Source organism: Peromyscus leucopus, chromosome 1, assembly GCF_004664715.2.
Source record: "Peromyscus leucopus breed LL Stock chromosome 1, UCI_PerLeu_2.1, whole genome shotgun sequence".
In the NCBI taxonomy this organism is placed as follows: Eukaryota; Metazoa; Chordata; class Mammalia; order Rodentia; family Cricetidae; genus Peromyscus; species Peromyscus leucopus.
In genome coordinates, this window is record NC_051063.1 from 80222037 (window position 1) to 80244729 (window position 22693).

The following is a 22693-nucleotide window of genomic DNA, read 5'->3' on the forward strand; positions in this document are numbered from 1 at the left end:
ATTTTGAATATTATGTTACATTGAATAAACTTCACATTTACTTTAAACTTCTTTAGAGTTACTTGCTTTAGACTTAATTTTGACAACATAGACAAAAGATTCTATGATGGGAGATATAAATTGGTCCCTCCTTCCAACCTTCTCTCTATAAAGGAATTACATTTGTACTTAGGATTACCACAAACACAGTTCTGAGCACATTAAAGAATTTGATCATTTATAAAGAGACCAACCATTAAATTTTATGTCTTAATTATCTTTGTTTTAACAGTTTACTATAAATTAGTAACTCTCATAAAATTAGAATTTTATAACTTTACTCATGTTAAGATTTTTGAGCATTAAAAGCTATACTTTTTGAATTGAAACTCTTTTAGTATCAAAAATAAACTTTAAACTATAAATGCAGCTCATAGAGAGATGGGGAACCTCATTTTCCTGATCCTTTTATAGCATATTTTTATGAAATATGGTTTTATGCAACTCAGTTTCTCCAAATAGTTAAAGCGTAACAAAGTTAGCAGAGACATAAGTTATTAGACATATATCTTTATGTCAGTTTTGTTAGCATGATTAGACCATTATAACCTTAGGAATTTATTAACCTTAATCATCAAATACATATCATCCTTAAGTCCCATCCTTCATAACCCTTGTATAACTTATTCAGATCTCCTGAGACTAGCTTTAAGCTTTATCCTCATCTATCTTTTTTTCATCTTAGGACAAAATTTCATTTCATCATACAAAATCTATCCTTATCCAAAATATTTGAACCCTGTTATCAAATGTAGTCTTATATTTTATATCTGTTTAAACATTTTTCTCAAACATACCAACTGTTTCTTTCTATTTAAGTCCAGTCAGAACTGGTGGATTCTGTGTATCAGGAAGCCTCTCTTGGTCCAATGAAAGCTAGCAGATTCTGTGTCTCGGGAAGCCACTGGTGTCATAGGGCCATGGATATTGGGGTAGGGCCTGGGTCTTATAGATTCTGGGTCCAATGGGGGGTTTTGGTGGGGGAGCCTGCCTGCAAGAGTCTTCCCTGCTGGCCAGCAACTGGGGTAGAGATAAGTGGGGATTCCCAGGGACTAGTTGTGTCCCAGGGCCTAGGTCCTAGAGGCAGGACTCTCTGGGTCAGAGAAGAGTCACTCACCTCTTGAGTGCTGGCAGATTCCAGGTCTCAAGAAGCTACTGGGGTTGCAGAGGGATGAGTATTGGGATAAGGTGTGGAAACAACCTAGATGTCCCTCAACTAAAGAATGGATTAAGAAAATGTGGTACATATACACAATGGAGTACTACTCAGCAGAGAAAAACAATGACATCATGAAATTTGCAGGCAAATGGATGGAACTAGAAAATATCATCCTGAGTGAGGTAACCCAGACTCAGAAAGACATAGTATGTATTCACTCATAAGTGGATACTAGATGTAAAGCAAAGGATAACTAGACTACAACCCACAACTCCAGAGAAACTAGCTAACAAGGAAGACCCAAGGAGGGAAGCATGGATTGCCCTGGGAAGGGGAAATAGATGAGATCTCCATGAATAAACTGGAGATGAGGGGTGGGCAATGGAGGGTAGGGAATAGGGGATGAAAACATAAGGGAACAGGATGGTCGAGCTGGAACAGGGATGAAGTGGGAAAGCAATGAAAGAGATACCATGATAGAGGGAGACATCATGGGGATAGAGAGAAACCAGGTACTAGGGAAGTTCCCACAAATCCACAAGGATGACCCCAGCTTGGACTACTAGAAACAGTAGAGAGGGTGACTGAACTGAACTGGCTTACCCCAGTGATCAGATCGGTGAATACCCTAACTGTTATCACAGAGCTTTTCTCCAGGGACTGATGGAAGCAGATGCAGAGATCCACAGCCAAACACCAGGCCGAGCTCCAGAAGTCCAGTCAAAGAGAGAGAGAAGAGAGATGCTATGAGTAAGTGCATCAAGATCATGATGGGGAAACCTGCAGAGAAGACCAAACCAGACTAGTGGGGACTTATAAAAGTTGGATCAACAGCTGTATGGGACTGGGCTATGCCCTCTGCATGGCAAGACAGTTGTGTAGCTTGAGCTGCTTCGGGGGCTCCCTGGTAGTAGGATCAGAATCCATCTCTGTTCGAGCAGGTTTTTGGAGCCCACTACCTATGATGGGACACCTCGTGCAGCCTTGAGGCAGGGGGAAGGGTTTGGACTTGTCTCTACTGGCTGTGCCTCCCCATAAGAGGCCTTGCCTTCTTGTAGGGGGATGGGGAGTGGGTTAAGAGGGGAGGCTGGGGGGTACATGGGAGGAGGGAAGAGGAGGATCTTTGATTGGTGTATAAAATGAATGGAAAATTTTCTTAATAATAATAAAAAAGAGTTGTATTCAAGTTATACACATGGTATGCTGTAGCAGCAAATTAAGATTACTGGTACATTGACTTTTAACTATCAACTTTTTTTTTTGTTCCAAGTTTTAAAATAACTGTTCTGTGCTTGGAATTTTTACAGCTTTTTGACATCTCCCCCAGTGTGGTCTTACAGATCCTGAGAGAGAAAGTTTGTTTCTGCAACAGCTTCCAAGATATCCATGACCTTCAATGAGGAAACATTTTTGTAAACAAGGGCCAAAGTGGGGGGTATTGAGAGAGAAAAAAATCTGTAGTTACACTTAACCATTTTAACTTTTATATGTAACTCTTTCTTGATTGCATTTTTAAAACATCATGAGACATAACAGTAACAAACTCATCATTTGTTGTAAGAAAATTTTCCAAGGGGAAGTGTTAGGCAATATCTAGGGCCTTAACTCAGCATACACTACAGCTTCTCTGTTACTGTATAGGTGGACTCCCTCCCCATTCTTGGCTTTTAGCCTATATACCATAATTTGTCCAGAAAACCTTGAGGTCTTTCTTAGTTAGGGTTTCTATTGCTGTGAAGAGACACCATGACCATGGCAACTCTTATCAAGGAAGACATTTAATTGGGAGTGGCTTACAAAGGTTTAGTGCATTATCACCATGGCAGCACATGGTGGTGTGTAGGCAGACATGGTGCTGGAGAAGGAGCTGAGAATTCTACATGTTGATCTGTAGGCAGCAGAAGGAGTCTGTCCCAAGGGGCATGGCTTGAGCATATATGAGAACTCAAGGCCCTCCTCCACAGTGACACACTTCCTCTTCCAACAAGGTCACACCTACTTCAACAAGGCCACACCTCCTAATAGTACCACTCCCTGTGACAAAGCATTCAAAGACTTAAATCTTTAGGGGCCACACTTATTCAAAGCACCACAGGTCTCATCTAACTGGGGCCTAACTGCATATAACCATCTGGGAAGAGTGACTAGCTACTTGGGGGAAGGTCCAATGACCTTGCCTAGCTCCTCTTTTTTTTTTAAAGGAATATTAACATTTAACAAGTTCAGATGTAATTATTTTAAGCAGACACTATAGTGGTATTTGCTCTGCCTATGACCTTGGGTGCTTCCTGACTTTGTACATGACTTCTTAGAAGGGAAGGGAGAGGGGTCACATGGTCCATCCATCTATCTATCTATATATCTATCTATCTATCTATCTATCTATCTATCTATCTACCTATCTATCTATCTATCTATCTACTTATTATCCTGGCATAATCAAGCTTCACATGACCTGGGAATTGAATCAGTCAGTGCTCTTAACTGTTGAGCCACCTCTCTGCTGACACTTACCTTATAAGAGGTCACATACAAAGGCAGGTAGCACCACCTCCTTCGGGCCCTATAGCTCAAGGTCAAAGGTGGAGCAAGTACCACTATAAAAAACAGTTGGAGTTCTTACTGAGAGATTTTATACAGAGGTCTCCTTTTATCCTTTCCATGTGTGAGCTTCCTGTTAGCTAGTTTTATTCTAGACACCTTTTTTACCACAAGATAGACAATAGAAGCCTCTAATGGAAATGCTTTACATTTTGGTTGTTCTCAAGCACATGATGCCTTTTTCCCTGGGCTGTTCTGTTTTCTCCTTCTCCCTGTTACAGAGTCAGAGGGCCAGCTTGACCTGGGATAGGGGCTTTGAAGCAAAATTTGAGATAATAATGCTTTGGTCTTAAGTTAGCAGGCCAACTCACAACTGCAGAGCCAGCTTTTCAGTGAAATAAAGCGAGTGTGTGACAATTTCCCAATATTATCCACATCCAAAATACATTTGAGTCTCTGTGAGAGCGAACCCAGTGATGTACACATCCAGAACCAGTTTGTGTGTGTCTGCAGATGGAGGCAGACAACCTGAAAAGACTAACAAGTATTTTTTCTCTTAAAAAGACATCAAGTTGCAGGATAATTTAAGTGCCTATAACCTAGAGTCCATCAAAAGAAAATTATACAAATAAAACATTTAAGACAACTCAGACATTCATTGGTATCAGGCAGTCTTTCTTTCTAGTTTGTTCCATGTCTTTATAAGTGAAATGTATTAATAAAAGCAAGAGTATCCAGGCTTCCTGTGGCAAAGACTAAGACAGGCCAGATGTATAAGGTAAAGAAGTCCCAAGAACAGAAAGACTATCTTATCTCAGGCAAAGCAGGCATTAGTGCCCTGTGTAGTTTCTGTCTCCATTTCCTCTCTGAGCCACAAAGCCAAGAGACTCTGGCACAGAGAAAACTGGCCTTACATAGAAAAATTTGCCCTGTATCTGTGGTGATTCTGAGGTGGAGTTACGGACTCATCACCTGGCAAGGCTACCAGGATGCAGGAGGTCTCAGCAGGCATAGAGAAGTGGGAGGGGGATGCTGGACAGTTTGTAGCTCCCACTCCACACCTCCTATAGCCATTATTCAGCTTGCTTCACAGGCTGTCATGGCTGGGACATTATCTTTGTAGCTCACTTCCTACGGCATGGAGGAGTCCTTTGTGAGAGGCGGTGGAAATTAATTCAGTTTCGGCTCTCTGTACCATTGCAAGCAAGAGCTGAGTGGTAAGGATGAGAAGGGTTAAAATGAGCTGGGAATTATATGGGGAGAGGGGCCTCGTACCATTCCCCATTCCATTTTATGAAGTTACATGGATCAGTTTAGGTAATTAAAACCCGAAGTTTCTAATTCAGACCAGTGATGGTGATTGTCTCATGTATATGACAGGCAGATTTGAAGCAAGAGCCACCCAAGTGTGACCCCTCTGAGGTCTCTCCAAAATGCAGTTCTTTTAGATTAGCCTGCTAACAGGCCTGGAAAGTAGGGAAAGTATCCCCTGGATTCTTATGTTTCCAGGAGCCATGATACCTGTCACTGGTGAAAAGTTCCTGGAACTTTCAATGGATCAAATCTCAAGACAAGACTAGGGGCAGTTCCCAGAGCCCCCAAAATCTAACCAGGGCATTCCAGAGTTAGGTCTCATGAGTTACCTTCTTCAGATATTTTGACTGTGTTGGATATGGGGTCTGATCTAACGAAGAGTGGTCTCCCACCTAGAGGTCAGACTCTGTCAGAACGAAACTAGGGGAGAGGAGAAAAGGATGAAAATGAAGAGCGAAAGAAATGGCTTCCTCAGACAGACAGACAGACAGCCCTGCCAGGCATACTCAGGGTTCAGGGCAGCAAGCAGATGAGAACAAGAGAAGTCTGCCTTTGTGTGTGTGTGTGTGTGTGTGTGTGTGTGTGTGTGTGTGTGTGTGGCGAGGGGAGGGAACAGGGGTGCTCAGTGCTCTGTGTCCCAGGTCTTGGCACCAGGTATTAGATTTCTGAGACAGCACAGAGACAGAAAGCAGGAAAAGGACCAGAGTCTAAGCTCCCTAGAAGAGACTGTGTTTACTAACACACACATCAAGGGGCACCCTCTCTCCTGTGGGCAGTGAAGGAGTCTGCCTAGAGGGAAGGGAATACTTGGGAATATATGTGGGCTGGGGTTAGGGAACGGCAAGTTAAATACAGCTTCAGGGGGCTACCCACGGGTCTGTAGTCTTCAATCCCTGTAGCTGTTTGTCCAGACACAGCCATTTTATCTTTAGACTATCAGGATGTGAGTGATACTGAGTCATTGAGTTAGGCAACGACAGTGAGGGGGGAGGAGCTGGAGTTTCAGCATGGGCTGGGGGATGTCTGGAAGCCTTAGGAGAATGCAGCATTCCTTGGTGAGGGTATGACTTTGTTCAAGGTTTATTCTGATACTCCCCATCAAGGGTCACGTAACTGAATGTGGGGATCCCAAAAAATTTGCAACAGTAAAAGATTTCTGAGACAGCAGTGACCAAAACATTATTTCAATAACCAGACAGGTCATGAATATAAAGTGTTTCTGGCAGTGCTCATCCACGGTGCATCACTGCAGCCCTGGCTCTGAACAAAGGGCAGACACACTTTGCCCTGCATGTCATCATGCCACACAATACCAATGAAGGCTGCTAGAATCCCCTAAGCTCAAACTGCAACTGTGGTACATAATAAAATGTGAAGTTTCTACTGTGCCTGCAAGGGTGTCTGCTCTTACAGAAGCAGGATGGTTTAGTTATGGAAAACAAGGGCTTGGAGTATTTTCTCTCATCATTCTCTAGTATGTCAGTGTCAAATCAGTGCATCTTTGGATTGTATTGTGTTAGAATGTTTGAATTTAAAAATTGCCGTTTGAGTTTCTGACTGGTTTCATGAAACACTATTAAGTGGATTTGGTCTTGGGATGGAACAGAATTGCTAAGAGTTTCTAAAATAGCCTTAAACGACTCTTGCCATTTTCGATACGCGTTTCTGTGAAGTGGCTTTCTCAACACTGACAATTCCAGAATCAAAATACTGATCAACTCAGAACAGTGAAGATGGTCTGTGTCTCCAATATCAGCTATTTATCTGATTTAATTATCTGTGTAAAAATAAACAGAATCATCCATCTCATTAGTGTGCAAGTTTGATTTCATTTTTAATAAATGATATTTTATATACATCAAAAATTGTTTTAAGTAATTTTTGTCATGCTTTATTATGAGTAGGTGTTTGGTTTGTGTATCTGTTTCATTTACCTAGATACCCAGGGTTGTGCATAAATTTCTCTAGTGGAAAGGAATCATAAACAGGAAAAAAGTTAAGAAATTTGCCCTAAACACCTCATGAAAGTTTGAACCTCTGAGGTGTCTAGACGGATGGATGGATAAAACACTGTGTGAGTGGTGTTAATAAGATGAGCTAAGGTGTTGGTACCAAGCCTGAGGCAGAGTGGAAGAAAATTATTCAAAGTAGAAATGCTAAGATGTGGTCTTTTGGCTGGAAGAGAATGGGAGCCAAGATACACCCTTGACTTTCCAGGACTTGAGGAGAGCCCGGAAACCTTGTGAAATGAGTATTATATCAAATATACATGATGTGAGAGGCACCTAGGACCTTTAATTCTAAAGACTTACTGTTTTAGTTTGCTGAGCATTTAAATTGTGGAGACAATAATCTAGGTGACTTTTCTTGTGCTACATTGGTGGTTTACCAACTACCCCCGGACATCACACAGGCTGCATTTCAAGTCCTGGTATGACACTGGTGAGATGGGGCATGATGAGACACAGCAGGGGTGGCTGGTCTTGACACTGTCATCTTTGTCCTCATCTGGAAGACCCAGGTTGGGCCTAGCAATCATAGACTTGTCACATTTGATCACAAGTGTGGCTGCAGGTACTGACTGTCAGCTGGGGGCTTACTTCCAACGCAGATGTGTTCCAAGGCTTTCAGAGGCAAACAGCAAGGTGTACAATGGTGTTCCATTGATTAAGGAAGCCACAAGGATCTGCTTATGGTTAAGTGACTGGTTAATAGAGCCCATACTTTCATGGAAGCTTGTTCATGTCAGGTGATAAACAAAAAGGCACAGGTCACATGGTCATTTCCTATCATTGTAGAAATTATCACAAATTTGGCAGCTTAGAGAAGCATATCTTTAATCCTACAGACAGTACCAGCTGGTAGAAATACAACACAGGCCACATCATCAATGTTAAAATTTTCAGGAGTTATTTGGTGAGTCAAATATACCAGTATTGGTGCAATAAATAAACATTGACTTTAATAGTGTATTTTTTAGCCCAACGTATCAGTGTTATCCTTTTAACACAAAATCAATATAATTATTAATATATTTTATAGGTTGTATAACAAAAATTCAAAATTTATTGTGTATATTTCATTTTCAGTACCTCTTAATTTGGGTGAGTGGCAATCAGATCATACAGCTATAAAGGAAGGCTGAAGATACTTAGACTCTGACTATGAAGCATCTAACTAGGAGGCCAAGCTCCCATACACATTCTCCACTCCCAGACGGATGGTTTTAATTTCAGAGGGTATTTTCCCATCCTTTATCTTAGGGTACACTACACTTTGCTGAATAATCATTTAGATTGAGAGAATGGGAGGGCTGATTATAAGATAATATAGTCTGATTTTCAACAAAGTGTTCTATCTTAGCTAGGGTCTCTATTACTGTGACAAAACACCATGACCAGAAGCAACCTGGGAAGGAAAGGGTTTATTTCAGCTTATACTTCCACAGCACAATCCATCATGGAGAGAAGTCAGGGCAGGAACTCAAGTAGGGCAGGAACCTGGAGGCAGGAGCTGAAGCAGAGATCCTGGGGGAGTGCTGCTTAGGTCTTGCTCCTCTTAGCTTGCTCAGCCTGCTTATATCACCCAGGACCACCAGCCCAGAGAAAGTGCCACCCACAGTGAGCTGGCCCTCCCACATCAGCTATTAATACTGACAATACCCAACAGACTTGCCTACAGGTAATTCTTATAGAGACATTTTCTCAATTAACATCCCTTCTTTGCAGATATGTCTAGGTCTGTATCAAATTAACAAAAAAACAACCAACACAATTGACCACTTGTCAACTAGACACCCAAAGACATTACTTATTAAGCCATAACCTTTCCTTTCTTATTCATCTCCAAGATCTCATATTAATGTCAATACCATAATATAAAACATTCTAATTTTTAAAAGCCCCACAGTCTTGAAAAATTCAAACACCTTAAAAATTCAGTATCTTTAAAACTTCTCTCTAAAATAGCCACAATCTCTTCACTGTGGGTTCTTGTAAAATAAAAAAAACTGTTACATACTTTCTAACTCTCAGAGGAAAGAATTAGGGCATAGTCATAATCAAAGCAAAGCAAAACCAAATTCAATAGTAAAACATTTCTGCTTGTCATCTGGGACCTACACAAGCTCTTCTGGGCTCCAGATGGCTCCATTTCCCCAGCTCTGCCATCAACAACACACACAGCATGTCTACACTCAGGCAGGCTCCTCTCCACACTTGGTGCTGTCCTTGTTTGAGGTCCCAGGATACTGGTATTTCCCATATGTTGAACTTTCCATGCAACTGCACTCTACCTTCACCAATAGCTTCACCTGGGTTCTCTTCAGGGTGTCTGACTACATGGGTGCCAAGCCTCAACTTCTCCCTATGACCCCTTCAAACCTGGGCTTCTATTACAATGGAGCCTGCACCTTCACCAATGGCTTCTTCCAGCCTTTTACAGTGCCAAGTCTTAGCTGCTCTTCATGAACCTTTCTTGTTTTCAAAACTAGTTCCACCTAGGAGATTCTTACACATTACCATGTTCTGCTGCCAGCATGAAATGCAGCCTCTGGCCCCTCTGGACCACAGAGTCTATGTGCTGATGCTAAGGAGGTAACTCCAGCTTTATGATCCCCAGTGATTCTGATTTCTTCATCACACAGCTGACTCTTCAGCCTCAACTGACCAGCATCAACTGTCTCAGTCAAGCAAAGGTTTCATTTTAGTGTTTCTGGAATCTTGCTAATCACAGCCAGTTCTTCAAGCTAGATGACCAGAACCACATATTCTTAGTATAAACTACCACACAAATGGCCAGTAGAGTTTTGCTTCCTTGTGAACCTCCACAACTCAGGCCTTCATCATCTGTATCAGTCTCAACATTCTTATCCTCCAAGCTTCTCCAAAACAGTTCACTCAGCACTGTGCATTCAGTGGCTTTTCTGGACCAAAGTGAAAATGCAACTCCCGCAAACACATGGTCAAGTCTGTCACAGAAATACTCCATAATCCAGTATCACTTTCTGTCTTAATTAGGTTTCCAATTGCTGTGATAAAACATCATAACCAAAAGCAACCTGGGGAGGAAATGGTTTATTTCAGCTTATACTTTTCACATCACATTTTATTGCCAAGGGAGGTTGGGGCAGGAACTTGGAGGCAGGAGCTGAAGCAGTAGTCACAGAAAACTGCTGCTTATTGGCTTGCTCTTCATGGCTTGTTCAGGCTGCTTTCTTATACCACCCAGAACCAGCTGCCTAGGGAAAGCACTTCTTATAATCAGCAGGGCCCTTCCATCTGCCATCCATTAATCAACAATAACCTACAGGCCAATCTCATGGAGGCATTTTCTCAATTAATATTCCCTTTCTGGATATGTATAGGTGTATGTCAAGTTAACAAAACTCAACCAGCACATATTCAAAGCTGTTTGGTTTAAGCCAGCCTATTCACTTGGTTTTCTGTAGCTACAGACAGTGTTAGGATAGATGACATAGGTAGAAGATGGTGGACCAACTGTGAAGGATCCTGCTTTACTCGTTGATGCTGGCACTACATGTGTGCATCCCTACACTCAAACCCCAGATCTGAAATGCTCCAAAATCTCAAACTTTTATAGCATCTATAGACTATATAAGTAGATAATTCCTTATCACCAAACTTTCACTCATGCACAAAATGAATTTAAAATGTGTATGAAATTGCCACATATATATAAAACACAGATTAATTTTGAATATAAACTTGAGCCTCATAATCAAGATATTCTATATAATATGTAGCATATAGTGCAAAATCATGTGTGAAAGCAGTCCTGGTCCCAGGCATTTCAGATAAAGGATACTCAGCCCCCTAATTAGTCCACAAAGCGTAAGGGCCAAGTCTTGCACACACTAACCTGTTTTCTCATTAGCTTCTTGGGGTGCCACAGAGCCTCTGAATGCCATGTAACTGACTGTAGCAAAGGAAAAGATGAGACGGGGGGGCAGTCTCCTTTTGCACACTCACAGCATAAAGAATGTTCTCTTTCTCTGCAGGTTCCTTCTCTTCTGGCTATTCAGAAAGACCCCCACACCCCATCCCTTTTCACCCAACATAAATGACATTTTCCTTGGTAAAGCTTTGCCAGCATCACCAATCACAGTCACCATTTTTTTTGTCATTCCAAATTCTTTTGTCTGTCTTCCATCTTCACCTTTAACACTGTTCTACCATGACAGTTTATTCATCTCTTTCTCCCTGATGTATCTTTACATCCTCCAAGGGAAAGACCATGTCATTCATCTCTTCCTTCTCTATGATTATCACAAGCCTACATCACAGTGAAGACTCGGTCATGAGCACTGCTTTGGTTCATTGAATAGAAGAAACATTAATTGGCCCATATGGGAACATGAATGTGTGACCTTGGCTTTATCTATTCCCAGAGCCAGCAGACAGAATTTGCATGCTTTTGTTGTTCTGGGTCAAAGGAGCCACAGGCAGTTCAAAGTACTAGGGGCTGAATACAGGGACATGTGACAATCCACCTCTTTAGTTAGATAAAGAAGACCTATTCATACATGGTGAGGAGGGAATCAATGGAGTTCCTGGCCCCTTTGCCTGTGACAATGGTCTTTCTGGGCAGCCTCTTAGAAGGTGATTAATGTGAGCTCCTGCTGAGAACTTCAAATTGATCTTGTCAAAGAAAATGTCATTTCTCTGCTTGTCCTTTGACTTCAGAGAGAAAATATGGAACAGAAAGTTTCAAACAACCTGGAATATACACAAGATGTTTTCAAAGAAGGCAGGATACAGACCATCTTGGGGTAAACACACGTGGGTTTGTCCTCCATCCTTAGGATTCATTTCATTATCACATGGCCCCCACTTCCAGTTTCCTGGTGCTCTGTTGTTCTGTTTAACCAGGACACACCTGGTCCTTCACATGACACTCTGACCTCACGGGCAATTGATTCCACAGTTACAATGGCGTAGAGACATGTCAGCTTCCTGATGCTGTCTTCAATTCTGGGAAAGCAGAAGTGAATCCCATATGGTCCCAGCTTCATGTTATGATGGGAAAAACAGACAGAAAAAAAAATGAAATTACAACCTAAAAGTCAGAAATTCTGTAATAGGGATGCCTATGGAAGATGCTTATGATATAGAGAAAAGAGCATTCACTTTGTTCATTTATCCAACACACATTCATACACACACATCCACACATGCATACAAATACATGCAGTGGCCATGTGGTTTAGCATGTTCAGATGGATATTTAGACTTATAACAGCCAAGACTATTCAGAGATCTGAAGAGACAACTGAGTAGCTGGGCTTGAGGGTCAGAGGACCAAGTAGCATCAACAAGGTTGCAGACTGAGTGAGAACCACACATAAAGCTTGGCAGGCTGCCTTATGACAGTAATTTTGTGGATTTTTTGTTATTGTTGTTGTTGTTTTCCTAGATGAAAGGTTTGGGGCTCATGAATAACAAGATGTGATTTACACCTTTGAATAATCCTTCTGGCTTCTGAAGAATAGATTTGGATCAGGTTAAGAAGTAGAGAGAGATAAGCTGGAAAATGGTGGCAGTAGCTTAGTTGAGGAATAATAGTGTGTTAGACTAGGAAGTGACAGTACAGATGGAGAGATGTGAGCAAAGGCATACACCTAGACACACAATAAGGCAGGGCAGGAAAAATTATCCTAGAAGTGAGAAGCACAAGGGGTACAGGAGTGAAAAATGGTTGGGGATTTGTCTTCCTAGTCACCAGGAATAGCAGATTCACAGGAAAACATCACCACCACAACCATCACCATCATCACCATCATCTTTACCACACCACCACCACCACTATCACAGTCATGTCATTACCATCATTACTGTGACCACCACCATCATCACCATAGTTGCTACCACTATCTTCATCATTACTTACCATTACTACCATCATCATCTTTATCATTACCATCAGTCATATCATCACTACCAACTAGCACCAGCAACCAGCACCATCCATCATGACCATCATTGCTGTTGGTATGATCTTCATCATTTTCATTCTTAGTGCCGTTGTATGGAATAATTGTTTTAGTTTGTAGTGAGCAATCGTCAGTATTGACTCATTAGAATTTCTTCTTTAGACTTGTGAATTTCGATTTTTCTGCCTATAAACATATATGTATTATTTGAAGTCTTCTTTTTACTATTCCATTAATAGCTACTAGATGGTCAGTCTCTAGATTGTGCCTGCTTATCCCCATTGTCCTTTCTACATTGGTCAGTAAGCAATTCTCAAATTCTTTTACAGTTTTGTAGGTTTCATCATGCCTTGAACACCCCCACCCTGCATTCTAATCATTCCTAAAACTTGGATCATTTTGAGTGTTTGACTTTTCTTATTATGAACACCACAAGGTCTTACAGAAAGTAACTCTTTCCTCAACTCTTAGGAAACTACATTTAGTCTTTACACCATCGTCATAACTAGGGAGCCTCAATATTATCTCATGTCCTCTCTATTCAGTTCCTCAGTGAAGAGCCTCCAACCTTACTTCAAAGAAAAATTCCATACAGCTCTTGAGACCTCTTTATTCTTCAGTATATGATCTTTCTTTGGACCATTCTTTTTGTGATTTCAGCATATCCTTGTCATTCCTCAACTATAATAATCAATAAACAACTATTTACTCATTCTTCAATTATTTATTAAGAGCTCACCATACAAAGCTGTCCTTTTGAAGGTTTTAAGTTCTTTTTAACTGGTGGTGGTGTAGTGGGTAGCCATTCCAGCTTTGATTTGGAAGTTCCAACCCCCATTGAGGCTTCGGTAACTATCATGCCTACAAGGCAGGGCCAAGGGAGGGCCCTGAAGACCTGAGATCAGAATGTGCTCTCTTTGCTAGAAGTAGACCAAGGAGAGTTCTCCAGAGAACACCGCCGGACTGTGCTGCGTCTTTCACAGAACTCACAACCTACCTATCCCTTCATTTGTAAGTTACGCCACTAATAAATCTCCCTTTTAACTACGTGGAGTGACCTTAATAATTTCACTAATATGGTGGTATTGATGACATCCACCTGTGTGGTATTTCTCGTCAGCACTCTTTTGTTACTCCCACACAGAGCAGAATTTGAAGAATCCATCACTTATTTATTGAACTGGATGAGTAAGATACTGTCTTTCCCAATGGATCCCACTACATTCACATGTTTTTGAAGAACATTATCTTCCAGTGTGCACACACGAGGATGCTGATATTCTTCACACAGCCATTGGGCCTTCACACGTTAATCAACAGTGCCATGTTTTTAACAGTAATTTCAAGAGCTATACATTTTTTTTGCATGGCAGTAGCTCAAAATTTAGCAGATCCACAATTAAGAAAAACCATGCAGAGGTTACTTTTAAAGTATTGTTTGTGATTTGGGGTATTTTAAACTATCTCCCTGGACAAAGCCAATCACTAAATTGCTAAGAGTCCAAAAGATATTGTACAGATGCCTGCAAAATTGCCTCCTCCCCCTCAAATTACGCTTTAGTGGAATAACTTTACATACTGCTGACAATTATAATTAAAAACAAAAAATCCTGTCATGGACAGTCTTATATAAGTTTCAATTTGATTCTTATGTCAAAAATGTGTTCGTTCTTCCTAAAAGAGTGGCTTGCCTTAATTTCACAGCTATTACAACTAACAGAAAAACAGTAGGCTTCCCTCAGGAAGCTCAAGGTCAAACATTTGCTTCACCTATTTCAGGGCACAGTGGCAGCATCTGAACCTTACTCTGAATCTGACTGCATGTATACCTCTCAGTTGTTCTACCAAAGAAGTATACCCTACTTGTAACTTGCATTCATTTGTAGTATTGCATGCGCTGGTAGAAAATCATTGTGAATCCCTTCTGAAAAAGTAAGGGCATAACTAAATAAAAAGAAAAGTTATACCCTCTTTATTGGTGTTAAAGAATGCCAATAAAGACAAAGAGGGCTGGTGAGGTGGGTTAGTTGGTAAAGTGATTGCTGCTAAAGCCCAAGGATCTGAGTTCAATCTCCAGAACCCATGCAAATACAAACCACTGGGTGTGGTGGCACACAGTTGTAGTCTCAGCACTGGTGAGGTAGAGACAGGAAGATTCTGGGGCTCACTGGCCACCCAGCCTAGCCTAATCAGGAAGTTCTAGGCCAGTTAGAGACCTTGTCTCAAAAGTCCAGACCAATGACACCCTAGACACAACACCCAAGGCTGTTTTTCAGCGTTCACAAACACGTGATGGGAGGGAGGAGTCAATTTGACTCAAGCTAGAATCATCTGAGAAGAGGAAATAGCAATTAAGAAAATGTCTCCATAAGACTGATTGGTAGGCAAGCATGTGAGTGCATTTTCTTGATTAATGATTGATGTGGGAAGGCCCAGGTCAATGTGGGCAGTGCACTTTATGCCCCTCCCCCCATTGCAGGTGATACTGCCTTGTATAAAAAAAGCAGACTGAGCAAGCCAATAAGAAGCACCTCTTCCGTGTTTCTACTTCAGTTCCTGCCTTGAGTTTCTGCCTTGGTTTCCCTCAGTGATGGAATATGAACTGGGAGTTTTAAGCTGAAATAAAATTGGTTTTGATCTTAGCAACTTAAGACACACACAGGGAAAAAAATGAAAAGATGGTGTAAATACAGTATTCACATATGAAATTCACCCAAAAATGTTGATAAAGTGAGAAAAGGCTTCCCACCCCCAGGGAATTTATTCTGATTAGTTCTTTGAGAATTTCATGCAATGAGTTTTAATCATATTTACGCCCACTCGCCCAACTCCTCCGAGAACTACCCTCCTTATTTCCCCGCCCAACCTTGTGTCTTCCTTTTTTTTTTATACCCCACTCATCAAGTCCAGTTTCTGCTGTCCATATATTCTTGGATGTGTGACTTTCGCAGATTTACCAGGAGCAACATTCTGCAAGAAAACCGACTCTCCCTCTCCCAGCAGCTACCGATTGCCAATAGCTCCTTGGAGAGGTGTGGGAATTCATGGTCAACTCCTTTCTATGATGACATTTGATCTGGCTTGTGTAGTGGGCAACCACTCCAGCTATGATCTGGAAGTTCCAACCCCCGTTGAGGCTTCGGTAACTGCCACACCTACAAGGTGGGGCCAAGAGAGGACCCTGAAGACCTGAGATCTGGATGGGCCGGCTCTCTTGGTTCCTGGACCCGGGACGTTGAAGGTAGACCAAACAGAGTTCTCCAAAGAACACCGCCCGACAGCGCTACACGTTTCCCAGACCCAGCAACCTATCCCTTCACTTGTAAGTTACCCTACAAAATAAACCTCCCTTTTAACTACATGGAGTGGCCTTAATAATTTCATGAATATCTGGTGCCCAATGTGGAGCAAATTCCAAAGTCCTGTGTGGCTCCCACCCTCAGCTTCCTCCCTGGCTAGTGGACACTTAAAGCTGCAGGGTACTGCCTGCAGAGCTCTATAAAACGAGGAAAAACCTACACTGTTCCATTCCTGAAAAGGAGCTAATCCAGTCTCAGTTCCATGGCAGGTTTAGCCCCCAGACCAGCAAAACCGCTGTGAATGAGGCGTTCCTGGCTTGAGTTTGCACAAGGCTTGTGCATGCCATCATAATCCCTGTTAAATAATGTATGTAACTTCCTGTTGTGTCTGCAAGAGACTTTCCTTGTTATGTGATACCTCTGCCTCTTACAGCTTTTCTACTCCCTCTTTTTTAATGATTTCTGAGCCTTGGGAGGAGGGGATGTGATGTACTACTCCATCTAGGACTGACAACTCCACAGTCTTATCCTCTGCACCTTGGACAGTAGTTGATCTTTATGATAATCACTATCTACTGCAAACAGAAGCTTGCCTGATGAGAGTTGAGAGATTCATGGACCTACGGGTATAATGATGTCATTAAGACTTTGTGAATGTTATGTCCATTTAGAAGAAGAAGAAGAAGAATAGTATTAGGTTCCCCACTAGAGCCTATGGCCTGCCTATCCACATCTTTGCTCAACAATTGTTTCAGGCATGAATTTCATCTTGTGCAGTAGGACTTGGATACAAAGGAAAGGGATTGGTTACTCCCATGATGCTCATGTCTCTAGTGCACCAGTGGGCATGTCTTGACAAATCAGACATTATTGTAACTCACAGGGTTCACAGCTGTGTAAGATTTGTGATTCCTTTTCTCCTCTGGCCATATGTGTAACACCTTCCAGCACTACAAAACCCAACCAATAGAAATGAAGCTTCCTGGTAAGTACCAGCATGCTCTCTCTCCATGATCTGTGACTCAAATACCAAGTGTCTTCAGCAACAGAGTCTAAATGGAACTCCAAACTCATGTTCAGCATTTTCCCATGCTAATTGTGGTGATATCATGTAAGTATGAAATGAGAAAGCCCGAACTAGTATCTGGGAAACTATCTCTCAAGTTGCTTTTTCTTTTTTTAGAATTGCCTGCAACCGAGCTTATATTGACCAAGAAGTTTTCTGGAGTTAAAACAGCGTCCTGAATGACTACTTAATTTGTACAACTGAATCAGACTCATTCAAAAAATTTTTTCTAAATTATTAAAGCAAGACAGTTGCTGAAGCTAACACAACCGATGCTTCCCCTCTGGGTCTCAGAAGGTTATGGGCATTCCTACCTCAGATGTAGTAGTCCTAGTGACAAGGAGCCAGGAGGAAGCTGATTTTATTCTGATAGGGAAGGAAGGTTAGAACATGACTTCTGAGCTCGTTTCAGAGTCTGTGAATTCCAGGAGTGGTGTTGCATGCATCCTGTTATGGTAATATTAGTCTTCAGTTCCACAGACATTGGTTCTGCTTTTCCTGTACACTGACCACGATCTACAGGAAACTCTGATACCTTATTCACAGACGTTTGATCAGAGACACTAACCTACCCCACAGATGTGGTGATTTTCCTTTACATATGCATAGTATTTAAGGGCCGTTGTTGAAGGAGAGGACAGTGGGGACAGAAAATAACCTTTCATCGTTGTAGTTGGGCCACTGGTCATTCTGCATGACATCTGTGGTTTGAATGTGTGCTCCAGAGGTCACAAACTAAAGTTCCAATCTGATATTTTTCCATATCTTGCATGAACTCCCCATTTCTTGGCTCCCTGATTCTCAGCATGGTCCTAGTCTGACCTTCTTTCACTAAACTACACGTAGGAACTCTTCGTTCTTTTCAAATGTCCTTCTGGGCCTTTGTGCATTTTCCTCACTGTGTCTCTAATCTTCTACGCATCAGGACTCAGCTAAAGACTGCCCATGCCATCTCTCTAGATAAACCTTCCTCTTCTGTGTACTGACCTGTCATGTCTCCCCACCATGTGCTTCAGTGCACCTCTGGATATCTATAATTATTTACACGGTTATTCACTTGGTCCTTACCACCCTTTTACTTATAGAACCCTGTGAAAACAAGAACATTTTACAATTTATTTAAGTCCTAATTATGGTTTCTGTTGGTATGATAAAACACTATAACTAAAAGCGACTTGGGGCAGGAAAGAGTTTATTTACCTTATATGTTCTGATCACAGTTCATCATTACAAATCTAAGTCAGGAACTCAAGGCAGGAACCTGGCGGCAGGAAGCAAGGACTGTGAAAGAGTGTTGCTTACTGGTTTTCTTCCCATGACTTGTCAGCCTGCTGTCTTATAGCACCCAGAACTACCTGCCCAGGGAAGACATTGCCCACAGTGAGCTTCTCCCTCAATTCCCACATCAATCATCAATCAAGAAAATGTACAACAAGCTTGCCTACAGGTCACTCTTGGGGAGAATTTTCTCAATTGAGATCCACAATTGACATAAAAAGTAGCCAGCAGTTTCTCATGGCCTGACCTTCTCATATTGAGGACAGGAGAGAGTGTACCTCAATATATAAAAGAATAAGGATATGTTTATCAAGTCCTCGTACACACATATGATTCTGCACAAGTTTCACATATGAATTCAGTCCTCATCATTACCCAAGGGGTTATTATTATTATTATTATTATTATTATTATTATTTCCATTATTATGATTCTTTTTTATAGGAGGTAATAGGGCCAGACTTGCTCCAAACCACGATGCCGCTGAGTGACTGGCTAAAGTGATGGCTCGGGAAGGTTGGTTTTAGAGGCCATGCTGCTGTGTTGCATCTTCACTCCCCTGCACAATCTTTTTGATATTAGAAACTAAAAAATCAGTTTACTCTTACTCTGGAGATGACCAAATGTCCTTAGGCCTGTATGGTCATTTTTGAGTCCTCAACACTTAAGGACTGAATAATTTTTGTCCCATTAAAATTCAGTTTTGGTCAGAGTGATGGTGGCACATGCCTTTAACCCCAGCAGTTAGAAGGCAAAGGCAGGAAGTTCTCTAAGTTCCGAGTCCCAGGCTAGCCTGGACTATGGAGTGAGTTCTAGGACAGCCAGGACTACACAGAGAAACCCTGTCTTGAAAAACAACAACAAAACAGAAAATCAGATTTGGAGGGTTTGGAGTGATGACTTGGAGATAAAGTGCCCTTCCTGTCCTTGAAGAGCACCTAAGTTTGGTGTCCAGCACTCAGATGGCTGCTCATAGCCTTTTATAACTCCAGTTCTGGGGAATCTGACATCCTCTTCTGGCCTCAGTGAGCACCAGACACATATATAGAGCACATACATACATGCAGGCAAACACAGGCATAACATTTTAAAAAATAATTTGAAAAAAAAAATAGAAAGAAATGTTTAACTCCTATCCCCTAAGTGATGATAATAAGAAGTGTAGTTTTGGGGAAGTAACTGAGTCTTGAGGGTAGAGCCCTCCCAGTTGGGATTACTGTTCACACTATCCACTGTGTGAGAGTACAGAGAATTGGGCAGTCTTCAATTTGGAGAAAGGCCCTCACTCCAGCCATCACTGGGGTCCTGAGAGTGGACATCCAGGCTTCAGAATGGCGGGTGATCAATGAGAACCTGTGTTTACAAGCAGCCTAGCCTAAGGGACTTCATTGTGGCAGAAATGTTTGCAAGGACTGGACTAACAAGATGCACAGAAAGACATGGCCTGCCAATGGCTAGGCACTCCTGGGTTATAGGGGATGGAGTCCAACACAGGCAGCACCATCAGTTACAGCCCTACAAAGGCTCTGCTTTGTTAGCTGCTGGTTGCTGATGGTGTCCAGGCTTGACTGTGGAAAGCATTATTTTATTTCTCACTTCCTCAATTTACATCTGCCCTGGGAAATTCCCAGTCCTGGCTCTCTAGGACTGAGGCAGAGAGTCAGGAATGTCCCTGACCACCTTCTCAACCTTTTGCTTCTTAGATAGTATCTGAATACATTGGATTTCAAGAAGCACATGTGTGTTTGTGTTCAGGTTGGGATGGTTGTCATTGTCTCGCTCATCATTTTTCTCAAATGCCTGGAAGAAAACAGCTTTCAATGCTACGCGCATGGCCTGCAGCATCGTGCCTTTTCACTTTCATGTCTGAGGAATTTTATTCCAATACTGTCATCATTATCGATTAAGTGTCTGCTCTGTGCATAATGACAACACTAATAGCCTGCATCTACATAGTCCCTATAAACACTGAACTTTGCAAGGAAGCCCCAAGGTCATCACCTCCACCAGGCCCACCCTACTGGTTCCAGGCATTGATTTTGTCTTGTTGAATCTTCAAAATCATGTGAAGTAAATTAGACCATTAATCCTAATTTAAAGATGGTGAAAGACAACATGAATGACTTACCCAAGGTCACATGAGAATAAATGACTGAGCTGACACTCAGACAATCGTCCTTGGAAAGTGACATAATATGATCAATATGACCACAACTTACTGCCTCTGTGGCATGCATTCTTCTGCTTTCACTGGATAACAAACTTTCTCAAACATAATATAGTGTCATAACAAACATAAAACATAATCTTCCATTTACCTCATCACACTGTAGAATGGTAAAATAGCTTGAACTCCACGCTGTGGCTTACTTTGTCTCACTGGGTCATGGTAGAGATCAGTTGAGTACTAGGGCAAGCCTCTCAGAGCTGGCTGGCCTGGGGTGAGGTCAGTATACACAGTTAATCTCTAATGGGCTTTTTTCCTCCAGTGAGCCTAGACCATTGAAAGGTGTCTGCCTGAGCCCAAGACAGGAAGGGAGCTGTAGGCCTTCTCCAGTTCATGGCTCAGAACTAAAATACTCTACTTCTGCTAAATTCTGTTAGCTAGAGCAAGCCAAAAGGGTAGCCCAAATTCAAGGGAAAGTAGCATTACATCTCTCAAAAGAGAAGGCTACAAAGTCCTTGTCAGATCTTCACATCCATGTTGACTGCAGAATTATTATAATAACCAATTACAAATTTACAAAGTTTAGGCATCTAATACCAAATTGATGGATAAATAAAATGATGGTCTATATACACAATGGAGCTTTATTCATCATGAAGAACAAGGAAATGATGTCATTCTAATGAAAATGAATGCACATTTATATGATAAAATTTTGTTAGTGAGATTCCTGTTACTATAATAAGCTTCAGATAATTACATTTTAAAAGAAAGGTTTGGGAGGTTTCAGCCCAAGATCAGGGTAGCCTATTGTCATGTGCCTCTGATGAGGCAGCACATCAAGTGAGAACTCATGACCCAGTCAAACAATTAATATCATGAACCAGAGAAGAAAGGGAAAGAGGGGAGCCAGGCATAGTGGTAAAGGCCTTTAATCCCAGCACTTGGGAGGCAAGAGGATCTCTGGAAGTTTGACGCTAGCCTAGCCTACATAACGTGTCCCAGGACAAGCCAAGGCAGAGAAATCCTGTCTTGAAAAACCACAAACAGAGAAGAGGAGGGTGGGAGTAGGGAGACAGGGCTTCCAGACCGGCCTTTAAGGGCACGCTCCCATTGATATGAAGACCACTCAATAGGGCCCATCTCCAAAAGATCCTGCCATCTTCTGACAGGGACATCCTGAAATTTTGAGGGACACATACACAAACCATTGTGATTAGATACTAATACTTAAAACTAACTCACATATGAGACTGTACCAATCGTCAAAGTCCCCACACATTTTCCTCTTTTAACCAAAGAGTAATCTTGAAGTTAAAAAAAAAAAAAAGAAGAAGAGTTATTGATCACTCTGTTCCACTAAGTCTAGGAAAGCTGAAATTCAGAGAACACCATAGCTGCGTGGCTCACTATAGTCTTGGCTGTGGTACTGTTACATGAGCTAAGCATACTTTCTGCTGTATTTGTTCTCATTGCACACATAATATCAATGCCCTGCAAAGAGGTAACAGATACAGATGCTTCTTAGTAGAAAAAAAAAAGTGATTGTAATTGCAGTTTAACTAGTTGCTGTGGGAAGACTGAGGTATGAGGTATAAGCAAATGAGGTATGCTTACCCACTAAGTGGCTTCAGGATGGCTCAGATGTTTTAGGGTATGATTTAAGTATGCCTCCATGACTTCAAACACTTATAACTTAATAAGACTTATAAAATATATTAGTGTTTCACTGATGTTATCCATTTACACTCCACAATTTGGGTTTATTACCCACAATCCTAAGACCCATAAGTCAGGATTCTTGTGGTTATAGCTAAATGCATCTAATTTAAGCTGGTATAGGCGAAACAAATACAAAAACCACGTGTTTGTTTGCATG